This window comes from Pristiophorus japonicus, chromosome 9, assembly GCF_044704955.1.
Source record: "Pristiophorus japonicus isolate sPriJap1 chromosome 9, sPriJap1.hap1, whole genome shotgun sequence".
NCBI classification, from domain to species: Eukaryota; Metazoa; Chordata; class Chondrichthyes; family Pristiophoridae; genus Pristiophorus; species Pristiophorus japonicus.
Window position 1 is genome coordinate 206898653 of NC_091985.1, and position 12553 is coordinate 206911205.

The following is a 12553-nucleotide window of genomic DNA, read 5'->3' on the forward strand; positions in this document are numbered from 1 at the left end:
AAAAAGAGTTTTAAATAAAAGATTGGCAGTACAATATTTGAATTGTGATTTTGAGATATTTCAGGTGATTCTGCTTGATAAACATTTTGGTTGTATTGGAAAATCTTGGGTTTGGAAGCTTTTTAATAAAATTACACAACTACTGCGTCAGAAGCTGAAGCTTAAAAAGATGTAATTTATGAAATACTGTATCACAAAATTGAAGTTACAGAGCAAAAGATTAGAGTTTTTGATGTTCAGCTTCTAAAACAGAAATTGGGCACACAATTATAAAACAAGTACTTTGCATTCTGTGATCTGTGAATCACTAGAAGCATAAATGAGAAGTCCGATTAAAAAAACAGTATTACCATATTTGACATTTTGTAATCCAACAATAAATACAAATATTACAAAAGGGGAGCCGAGATTAGGATGGGAACAGTGAAGAGTTCATTTTGTTGTGAAGGTTTCAAGTAGCATGGGTTAAGAGAAGGCACAACAAAATACTGAGATACATTCAAAATAAAATGTTAAATCTGATCTCTTTTTGAAAAAAGAAATAAAACTAAAAGATTTGGAAACAATCTAGAAATACCTTGGGGGAACAGAGTAATTTTGACAGGCATGCTAATGTAGGAAGTGCCCAACTACCCGATAAAACCAGAAGCCGCACAGGCTGTGAGACAGATAGTGGAGGGGGTTACTGGAAAGCGGTATACTCAGAGGTAGAGGGAACAACAAATGCCCCTGTCTGGCCCATGCAAAAGCCAGACGGATCATGTCAGTTAACTATTGATTATATTGCCCTCAATAAGGTGACTCCCTGTCAACATCCCATCGTGGCCAGCCCAGTCACAATAGTTAATGAATTAAAACCAGAGCATAAGGTCTTCACTGTATTAGACATAGCCAATGGATTCTGGTCCATACCCCTGGCAAAATGTGTGTATGTTTTCTGTACCCGTCAGTTGCTATTATATGAATGTTGATTTCATTCTGTGCCTTTAAGTGTCTGGTACAGCTATGGTATTGTGGGTTTGACATTGAATCAGTCAGTCACTTTCAGGTGAGTGTTGATTTTGCTCTGTCACTCTCTGATATGTGTTTTATTCTGTATCTGTCCGTCTCTGAGAAGTGAGTGTGGGTTTCATTCTGTATCTATCAGTGTCTGATATTTGAGTAAGGGTTTTAATCAGTACCTGTAAGATTCTGTTACAGGAGTGTGGTTTTTAGTTTGTATTTGTCAGTCTCTGGAATGTGAGTGTGGGTATTACTCTGTATCTATCAGTCTCTGGAATGTGAGTGTGGGTATTACTCTGTATTTGTCAGTCTCTGGAATGAGAGTGTGGGTATTACTCCGTATCTATCAGTCTCTGGAGTGTGAGTGTGGGTATTACTCTGTATTTGTCAGTCTCTGGAATGTGAGTGTGGGTATTACTCTGTATCTATCAGTCTCTGGAGTGTGAGTGTGGGTATTACTCTGTATTTGTCAGTCTCTGGAATGTGAGTGTGGGTATTACTCTGTATCTATCAGTCTCTGGAATGTGAGTATGGGTATTACTCGAGCTGTCAGTCTCTGGAATGTGAGTGTGGGTATTGCTCTGTATCTATCAGTCTCAGGAATGTGAGTGTGGGTATTACTCTATCAGTCTCTGCAATGCAAGAGTGTTTTTTTTCTGTACCTGTCAGTTTCTGGTGAGTGACTGTGGAGTTCACTCTCTAACTATCTGTCTCTGGTATGTGAGTGTGAGTATTTGTCTGTAGCTGTAAGGGCCTGGTATGGGAGTGTGGGTTTCACTGTCAATCAGTCAGTCAATCTCAGGCACTGGAAGTGATTGCGATTCTCTCAATCTGTCATTCAATGTGTCTGAGTATATGAATCATTATGTTTCTCTCAGTCTCTGGTACTGTTTGAGAGTGTGGGATTGATTATGTATCTGTTCGACTGGTGATGTGTAGGATTGATTATGTATCTGTTAGACTGGTGTATGTGTGTGAGTGAGATTCATGATGTAATTGACAGTCTCTTGTACTGAGCTATTCTTGCTCTGTGTGACTGTTGGATTTGGTTCCTTCTCCACCTGCTGTAGGCGGATGATAGTTTGCGATTATCGATGACCGTCTCAGGAGGAGGTTTGGTTCAGTCCATTACCTCCGTTTCTCTGCTCTTGTATGTTAGCTGTTGGGTTTGAGAGTCATTGTACAGACACGAGTGTGAATTGACACTGTGTCAGTGTCTATCTGTTGTGTGTGTGAGTAAGGGAATGAAATTGGATCTGCCTTTCAATGCGATATGATTGGACATTGATTGTACTGCTCCAAGTGACTGTGGGATTCATAATATAACTCTGGGAATTTGGATCACTGTGGGATTGACAGCTTCTGCTGCCTGTGACAATATGATTGAGTCAGTTCTGTGTCTCTGCACTCAGTGATAATGTACTTACTGTGTGTGAGAAGGAGCTGCCTGCATTGTTCCTTGTGTTCCGGGTTGAGGAAAGATCAAATTTATTCTGGCTTGGTGAAGTATTTTGCACTGAGAATAATAATAGGAAAACACTATTAGTTATGATATGGACAGCCAATGGAGAGAATATAAAAATAAAGTTATAATTCATGTGTTTGTATTCAATAAAGTAAAGTATCTGGCGAGAGGAATCTGCGATACAAACAGTGTCATTGTCTGATCTCACTGCAGTACAGCGACACTCAGATTCCCCACACCAGGTGTATAGGACGGTTCTCTAGAAAGTTATCAGCATCCAGACACAACCCAAACCCAGCACTGGTCCATGAATGGGACCACCCGATGGGCACAATTCAGGTTGATATCTCCCGCTTCCATGGGACTACCTGTAAAATTCTGAATTGCCTCCTGAAATATAACCACAGGTACCTGGGCTGTACAACAATTGTTCTCACTCTATTGAAACAGTGTTAACGGCCTGTGTCATTAACAGAATGTCACAGTTACCAGATACTGATGTATCTGAGGGGGCGATAATGTATCGCTCGATCACCAGCAACATGGTTCTGAAGAATTCAATGCACCGAAACAAAATAACCCATTTTTGAAATGTCTCCGATCACATTCCTCTTCTGGTGCCTGCAATAGATGCACTTTGTGACACTCCTCACATCCTCACTCTCAGGCTGTGATTCCACTGTTCAATGTCCAAGAACAACAGGCACTGTGAGATTGGAACTGAATCAGCAACATTCACTACTGATTTGGGGAAAGAAAGCAACAATGATTTGAAAGAGCAAGGTGATTTACTTTCTCTGTTACCTTACACCGTACACACACAGCCCGAGAATGGGCTCCCCCTTCCCCCACTCACTCCATGTTCCAGAACTAGTTCCTACTCCACTCTGCCTCTTACAAACAGCCCCCGACTGCCGCTGAACTTACCCCGACTCAAAGCCCATCTGCGGACACAATTCCAATGTGATGAGCTGCTGTAAGGAGGCCGCTGTTTGCTCCCTTACTCGGGCCTGGATATCTCTGCTCCCTGATGTGTTCAACGATCATCAGCACAGCACAGAGGAAACGGCAGCCGCTGACAGAGCTGGAGGAGGGGAGCTCGCATGGGCCCTTCCTATCAGTTTAAACACTGTGTGCGGAGGGGAGGAGCAGCATGTATTTAGCGTATGCTCAGACCATCTTTTTGTCACAAATTAAATTAGCAAAAATGGGATTGTTTCACAAGTTGCTTTTATCACTAATTACATGGGCCACATTGAAAAAACGATTGTGAGAGCCTGACATTGGAGAAAGGGTGCCTAAACTGTTCTACTCGTTCCATCAGTCTCTGGTGTGTGTGTGTTTCCCCGTCAGTTTCCAATAGGCGAGTATGGGTTTTACTTGCATATTATTGCTCAGATACGTGGGTGTGGGTTTCATACTGTACCTGTCAGTTTCTGCTATGTGAATGTGGGATTTATTCTGTACTTGTCAAGTTTTGATGCGAGTGTAGGTTTTATTCTGTATCTGTCAGTTTCTGGTATCTAAGCGAATCTTTATCTGTACCTGTCAGTTTCTGTTATGTGAGTGTGTGTTTTATCATGTACCTGTCAGTTTCTGTTATGTGAGTGTGTCCTTTAACCTATATCATCAGCTTCTGGTATGTGAGTGGATATTGACCAGTATGTCAATTTTTCGGATCGGAGTGTGGATTTTATTCTGTACCTATCAGATTCCGGTATGATAGTATGGGGTTGAATCGGTACCTGTCAGTTTCTGATATGTGACTGTGGTTTTAATCTGTACCAGTCACTTTCTGGTATCTAAGTGAGGATTGCATTCTGTACCGTCAGTTTCTGGAATCTGGGTGTTGATTGTATTCTGTACCTGTCAGTTTCTGCTTTGTGAATGTGGGTTTTATTCTGTACTTGTCAGTTCCTGCTGTGTGAGTGTAGGAATTAATATGTACCTGTCAGTTTCTGGGATGTGATTGTGTTTTTTTTTCAGTTGTCAGTTTGTGGTAGATGTGTGGGGTGTCAGTTTCTGGTATCTGAGTGTGGATTCATTGAGCTCCTGTTTACTGCCCGATGCTATTTCCAAAACAACGGGGAAGAACAGTCCCTGGATCTGGGAACTTGAGGAGGCCTTTCAGCACATGGAACCTGTTAGAGGAACATGTCAGTTTGTGCAATGTGAATGTGGGATTCATTATGGATCTCTCATTCTGGGGTAAGCAAGTGTGTGTTTCCTCTGTACCTGTTAGTTTCTGGTATGAGAGTGGGGGATTTATTCTGTACCTGTCAGTTTCTGGTATGAGAGAGTGGGGTTTATCCTACATTTGTGAAATTTACAGATCAGAGATGACCCCAACAGACAATAGTTTTGCACATTATATTGGACGAATGCGATTCAGAAATATTTGGAGTAGAGACAAGCTATTAGTGCATAATATAAACGATATCTCTCAGTGATGCAGTGAGTGTGGGATTCACTCTGTATCGGTCATAAATGCAAGTGTTTGTTGTTGCTGTAGAAATGAAGATTTTCAGTTACTTACGTGGTTAACATTTAAGCAGAAGAAAATGTCAGAAGCAGCCTCTTGGATAACAGTCGGGAAAGTGCTGTTACTGGTGAGATCACGATTTGCTTGATGCAAACTTGGCTAATAACCCTAGAGGTGATGGAAAAGAAAGCAACATTTTGGGACGTTTGAGCGAGATGATAAAACATAATCAGCGTGAGGAGAACCGATCAGAGAGCTGGTGCACAAGAAGCATTGAGCTTCTGTTTACTGCCCGATGCTATTTCCAAAACAACAGGGAAGAACAGTCCCTGGATCTGGGAACTTGAGGAGGCCTTTCAGCACATGGAACCTGTTAGAGGAACAGAACTCCCTCCCTAACAGCACTGTGGGAGTACCATCATCACACGAACTGCAGCCATTGATGAAGGTGGCTCACCATCATCTTCTCCAGGGCAATTAGGGATGGGCAATAAATGCTGGCCTTACCAGCAACACCGACATCCAGTGAACAAATTTAAAAAAGGCAAATCATCCCTTCGAGCGTGTTACATACAGAACAGGAGGAGGCCCATTCAGTCCCTGGGTCCTGTTACATAGGAACAGTCAGCCATTCTGCCCCTCGACTCTGTTACATTAGGAACTGGAGTGGGCCATTCAGCCCTGGAGTCTGCTTTACAGGAATAGATGGACACCATTCAGCCCCTCAAACCTGTTATAAATGAATAGGAGGCCCTTCAGACCCTCGTGTTTGTTGCATTGAAACAGGAGGTGAGCATTCAGCACCTCAGCCTTGCGAAAAGGAATTAGTGGTGGCAATGCATCGACTGGATACTGTTACACAGGAATAGAGGAGGCCATTCATCCTCTGGAGCCTTTTACTTTCGAACAGGAGGATGCCATTCAGCCGCCTCGAGCCTTTCACATCGGAACAGGAGCAGGCCATTCAGACCTTCAAGCATGTTACGTAGGAACTGGAGGAGGCTATTCACCCCCTCCGAGAAAGTTCTAGGAACTGGAGGGGGCCATTCTACTCCTCGAGCCTGTTACATTAGGAACTGGAGAGAGTCATTCAGCCATTGGAGTTAGAAAGCAATAGGAGGAAGCAATTCTGCCCCTCAGGTCTGTTACATTATGAATAGGACAAGGACATTCATCCCCTCGGAACTGTTTCATGGGAACAGAAGGGCATTCAGCCCCTCGAGCTTGTAACATTGGAACTGGAGGAGGCCATTCAGCCCCTGGAGTCTGTTACACAAGAAGTGGCTTTTCAGCCCCTGGAACCTGTTACATAAGAACTAAAGGAGGCTATTCATCCCATTCTAGTCTGATACATAGGTACAGGGGAAGGTCATTCTGCACCTAGAGCTTGTTACATATGAATAGGAGGAAGTCTTTAAGAACCTCGTGCTTATTACATTAAGAACACGAGAAGGTTACTCAGTATCTCCAGTCTGTTACACTAGCAACAGGAGGTGGCCATCAGCCCCCTCAGGCCTGTTGCACAGGAATAGAAGGAAGCCATTCAGCACCATAAACATATTTAATTTGGATAACCTGTCTGTGTATCCGCGCACTATCGGTACCGTACCTACTGTGTGTGAGAAGGGGCTGGTTGCACTGTTCTTTATGTCTCAGGTGGAGGAAGCTTCACATTTGTTCCGGTTCCTTCAATTCCTTGCCTGTAGGAGGAGAAGGTATCTCTGATCATTCAAGAATAAGAGAGGTAGAAAAGACTAAAGTGATGAATGTAATCATTCAATTAGTAATCATTATGAACATTCACAAAGGGAAGCCAGCGAGACAAACAGTGTCAGTGTCTGACTCCACTGCAGTACTCAGCTTCTGCACACCAAGTGTGTTGGGCAGATTTACAGCAATTTACTGACATCCAGACACAACCCAATCCCTGCCCTGCTTCAGGAATGGGACGACCCGATGGAGCACGGACCTTTACACAGTTCAGATTGCTGCTCCCCTCATCAGGGCACTAACCGTTCAACCAAAAACAAAGAGCCGCTGTTTAAAACGTGTCCTTCACATTTCTCACCCGGTGCCTGCAATAGATGCTCCTTGTATAAATCCTCAGTGTCCGGCTCTGCTTCCACTGCTCACTGTCCAATGATCATCATCATAGTCAGTCCCTCGGAATCGAGGAAGACTTGCTTCCACTCCTGAAGTGAGTTCTTTGGTTGCTGAACAGTCCAATACGAGAGCCAGAGTCCCCGTCACAGATGGGGCAGATAGTCGTTGAGGGAAGTGGGGTGGGGGGGCGGGACTGGTTTGCTGCACGCTCTTTCCGCTGCCTGCGCGTGATTTCTGAAGGCTCTTGGCGATGAGACTCGTGGTGCTCAGTGCACTCCCAGATGCACTTCCTTCACTTAGGGCAGTCTTGGGCCAGGGCCTCCCAGGTGTCAGTGGAGATGTCGCACTTTATCAGGGAGGCTTTGAGGGTGTCCTTGTAATGTTTCCGCTGCCCACCTTTGGTTCGTTTGGGTTGAAGGAGTTCCGAGTAGAGCACTTGCTTTGGGAGTCTCTGACAACAAACACTGTGAGACTGGAACTAAAGCAGGAACGTTCACTACTGGTTTGCAGGGAGAAAGCAGGAATGATTGTAAACAGCAGATCCTTCCCATTCTGTCTCCCTTACCTGGGACACACGCTGTCCACACACAGCCCAAGAATGGCCTCTCCCTTCCCCCACTCACTCCACGCACTGAGACCAGTTATTGCTCCACTCCGCCTGTTACACACAACCCCCGACTCCCCCTGAACTTCGCCTGGACTCAGTGCCGATCTCTGAGCCCATCTGCGGACACGCTCCCAAAGCGATGTGCTGCTGTAAGGAGGCTGCTGCTCGCTGCCTTACCCCGGGGCCGCGGTGTCTCCATTCCCAGCTGTTTAAACCATCTTCTTCCGCTCACTGAGTGAATGGCGCTCACAGGCAGGGCTGGAGGAGGGGAGGGCGCATGTGCTCTTCTGCTTCCTGGAAATCCACTCAAGGGACGGGGCTGATCCGCGCATGCGCAGTCTATAATCAGCAAAGTGAACTTTCCCAATTCACGTTAATCAGAATATGAGCAAAGGAACTGGGCCTAGGGAGCAAGGACAGAGATTGTTTAAAGTCCCTTTGAGATGCTCAATTTGGGATCATTCCGTGCACATTGTTTTTCTATTCATGAGCCTGTCCTCACAAATCAATCCTGCTGAAACATCGGAGGGACGAGGGAGCAGGAGTGTTTGCTGGGACCGTGCAGCAGTTAATATCTGACAGAAACAGTCCCAGATTAATTTAATCAGAGTGAAACACTGGGTCACAGAGTAATACCGAACAGCCCTGAGCTGCAAGATTACAGAGAGTACAACAGGCAAGCGAGGGTTAAATGTGAGACGTTGTTTTTTTCACTCTCTGACACTGTCCCGCAGTGTGGGATTAATAATGTGTCTGTCTGTAGTACAATTATCAGTGAGAGACTTTAACTTCTGTCCCTCCAATGGGGACTTTCAGGATAAAAGCAGACTTCACAGGTCAGTCTGGAACTGATACTGTGCATGTTTCTGTGTCTCACCGTCCTGCCTCGATTTCGATCTCTCTCTCTCGATCTCGTACTATTTGTGAAGGCGGGATACTGTTATTTCACGTGATGTGGACACACTTGTGAGTACAACACTGGCACATAGAAACATAGAAAATAGGTGCAGGAGTAGGCCATTCAGCCCTTCGAGCCTGCACCGCCATTCAATGAGTTCATGACTGAACATGCAACTTCAGTACCCCATTCCTGCTTTCTCGCCATACCCCTTGATCCCCCTGGTAGTAAGGACTACATCTAACTCCTTTTTGAATATATTTAGTGAATTGGCCTCAACAACTTTCTGTGGTAGAGAATTCACAGGTTCACCACTCTCTGGGTGAAGAAGTTTCTCCTCATCTCAGTCCTAAATGGCTTACCCCTTATCCTTAGACTGTGACCCCTGGCTCTAGACTTCCCCAACATTGGGAACATTCTTCCTGCATCTAACCTGTATAAACCCGTCAGAATTTTGAACGTTTCTATGAGATCCCTTCTCATTCTTCTGAACTCCAGTGAATACAAGCCCAGTTGATCCAGTTTTTCTTATGTCAGACACTGTTTCTCTCTCTGGTGCTATACATGACAGTGTGGCACTGTTACTGAGCGTAATATGGAGACATTGATGCCAAGTGTAAGACTGATAATGTGTGTGCTCTCTCCCCCCACTGGTGTTATACATGAATGTGTGATACTAGTATTGACCCTAATATGCAGACACAGTTCGGGTGTTTAAGGCTGATACTATGCCTGTCTCTCTGCCGCTCACTCTGATAGCCATCTCTGGGTGATGAGGATGGGATGGATAGATCACTGTTAAATGTCCCTCAGTTTTGGAGGAGAGACAGACAGAGAGAGGCTGGTAGGGCGGTGAACACAATTAATATTTTCACGTTAATCAAACATATTTGCATATATGAAGGGGAAGTAATGTTTGACAAATTTGCTAGAATTCTTTGAGGATGTAACGAGAAGGGTGGATTAAGGGGAACCAGTGGATGTGATGTATTTGGACTTCCAGAAGGCATTTGACAAGGTGCCACATAAAACATTACTGCACAAGATAAAAGTTCACGGTGTTGGGGTAATATATTAGCATGGATAGAGGCTTGGCTAACTAACAGAAAACAGAGTTGGGATAAATAGTTCATGCTCTGGTTGGCAATCAGTAACCAGTGGCGTGCTGCAGGGATCAGTGCTGGGACCCCAACTATTTACAATCTATATTAACAACTTGGAAGAAAGGACCAAGTGTAACGTAGCCAAGATTGCTGATGATACAAAGATGGGAGGAAAAGCAATGTGTGAGGAGGACACAAAAAAATCTGCAAAAGGACATAGACAGGCTAAGTAAGTGGGCAAAAATTTGGCAGATGGAGTATAATGTTGGAAATTGTGAAGTCATGCACTTTGGCAGAAAAAAAATCAAAAAGAGCAAGTTATTTTATAAATGGAGAAAAATTGCAAAGTGCTGCAGTACAGCAGGACCTGGGGGTACTTGTGCATGGAACACAAAAGGTTAGTATGCAGGTACAGCAAGTAATCAGGAAGGCCAATGGAATCTTGGCCTTTATTGCAAAGGGGATGGAGTATAAAAGTAGAGAAGTCTTGCTACAGTCCTACAGGGTATTGGTGAGGCCATACCTGGAATACTGCATATAGTTTTGGTTTCCTTATTTATGAAAGGATATACTTGCTTTGGAGGCTGTTCAGAGAAGATTCACGAGGTTGATTCCGGAGATGAGGGGGTTGACTTATGAGGAAAGGATGAGTAGGTTGAGCCTCGACTCATTGGAAGTCAGAAGATTGAAAGGTGATCTTATCGAAACCTATAAGATTATGAGGGGGCTTGACAAGATGGATGCAGAGAGGATGTTTCCACTGATAGGGGAGACTAGAACTAGGGGGCATAATCTTAGAATAAGGGGCCACCCATTTAAAACAGAGATGAGGAGAAATTTTCTCTGAGGGTTGTAAATCTGTGGAATTCACTGCCTCAGAGAGCTGTGAAAGCTGGGACATTGAATAAATTTAAAACAGAGATAGACAGTTTCTTAACCGAGAAGGGAATAAGGGGTTATGGGGAGCGGGCAGGGAATTAAACCAGAGTCCATGATCAGATCAGCCATGATCGTATTAAATGGCGGAGCAGGCTCGAGGGGCCTCATGGCCATACATTTGCTCCTATTTCTTACGTTCTTATGTAAATTTGAGGTCATCCAAAACTCGGCAGCCCATGTCCTAACTTGCACCAAGTCCCGATCACCCATCACCCCCGTGCTCGCTGACCTACATTGGCTCCCAGTTAAGCAATGCCTCGATTTCAAAATTCTCATCCTTGTTTACAAATCCCTCCATGGCCTCACCCCTTCCAATCTCTAATCTGTAATCTCTTTCAGCCTCACAATGCCACGTGATGTCTGCGTTCCTCAAAATTGGCCCTCTTGAGCATTCCTGATTAGAACTGTTCAACATCGGTGGCTATGCCTTCAGCTGCCTGGGCCCTAAGCTCTGGAACTCCCTCCCTAAGCCTCTCTGCCTCTGGACATTTCTTTCCCCCTTTAAGATGCCCCTTAAAGCTACTCTTTGACCAGATTTTGGTCATCTGCTGTAATTTCTTCTTATGTGGCTAGGTGTCAAATTTATTTGCTTTGTCTTATAACACTGAAGTGCCTTGGGACATTTTACTATGTTAAAAGCGGTATATAAATAAAGTTGTTGTTGTTGAAAGCAATGGGAGCTCATACAACCAGAGCTCCCATTATTATCAATGAGAATACTAGATGTCCATTGGTGGTCCGGGTCCACGTGATCCTAGGATACAAATACATACCTGGAAGACATGTTCCTGTACACTGCACTACGAAACTCAGACTCCGACCACAATCCTATGTTCCTCTGAGACCACCAGGCAATTTTTTTTTAAATTCTGGACAGATGCGGTCACCCAAAAGAAGCTTCCAACCACAATTTTCCACCCAAAGTATTTGTTTAATTTCTTTGCCATTTCCTTGTTCCGCATTATAATTTCTCAGCCTGTAGGGGACTCACATTTACTTTTGCTAATTTTTCCTTTTTAACATACCTACAAAAGGATTTACATTCTGTTTTTATGTCTCTCGCTAGTTTACTCTCATTTTCTATTTCCCCTTTCTTGATCAGTTTCTTGGTCCTCCTTTGCTGAATTCTAAAATGCTCCCAATCCCCAGGCTTACTGCTCTTTTTGGCAACATTATAAGCTTCTTCCTTTGATCTAAAACTATCTTTAACTTCACTTCTTAGTCACGGTTGGACCACCTTTCCTGTGGGGGTCTTGTGCCTTAAAAGGAATGTAATTATTGTAAATTATGTATTAATTCTTTAAAGCAAGCCATTGCTTATCTATCTTGATACCTTTTAATGTAGTTTCCGAATCTATCTTAGCCAACTCACCCCTCATACCTAAAAAGTTTGCTTTGTTTAAATTTAAGACCCCAGTTTCGGATTTAACAAAATCACTTTCAAACTTAATGTAACATTTTATCATATTATGATCATTCTTCCGTTGCCAGCACGTCCCATGTACAAATAAACAAAATAAACAAGACTCACTGTTAAAAGTTGTTGCTGTTAATAATCACAAATCACTTTTTACAAATCACTCCAGGGCCTCGCCCCTCCCGATCTCTGGAATCTGTTGCAGCCCACAAGATGTCTGCACTCCTCAAATTCTGCCCTTTTGTCCTGATTATAATCGCTCCACCATCGGTGTCCGGCCCTTCAGCTGCCTGGGCCCCGAGTTCTGGAACTCCCTCCCTAAACCTCTCCGCCTCTTTCCTACTTTCAGACCCTCCTTAAAACCTGCCTCTTTGACCCAGCTTTTGGTCATCTGCCGCAATTTCTTCTTCTGTGGCTCGGTGTGAAATGTATGTTTTGTATCCGGCGCAGGCGCACGGCGAGCGGTCCCGCCCCACAGCACCGACGCCACCTGTGACGTCTCTAGGTAACGGTTAAACGGCCGCAATTTTTGAAATC

At 44.2% G+C, this 12553-nt stretch overlaps 1 protein-coding gene across 1 annotated transcript in view; it reads right to left on the reverse strand.

Annotated features, from left to right (window-relative positions):
- LOC139273497 (zinc finger protein 16-like) overlaps window positions 1-12521 on the reverse strand; it is a 35548-nt gene extending 23027 nt beyond the window's left edge. The window contains exons 1-4 of the mRNA XM_070890396.1: window positions 12131-12521; window positions 6563-6649; window positions 5004-5117; window positions 2430-2518 (exon numbers count right to left, since the gene is read on the reverse strand). The gene's annotated coding sequence lies outside the window, so the exon portion shown is untranslated. The remainder of the gene's footprint in view (window positions 1-2429; window positions 2519-5003; window positions 5118-6562; window positions 6650-12130) is intronic.
- Window positions 12522-12553: the final 32 nt, after the last annotated feature.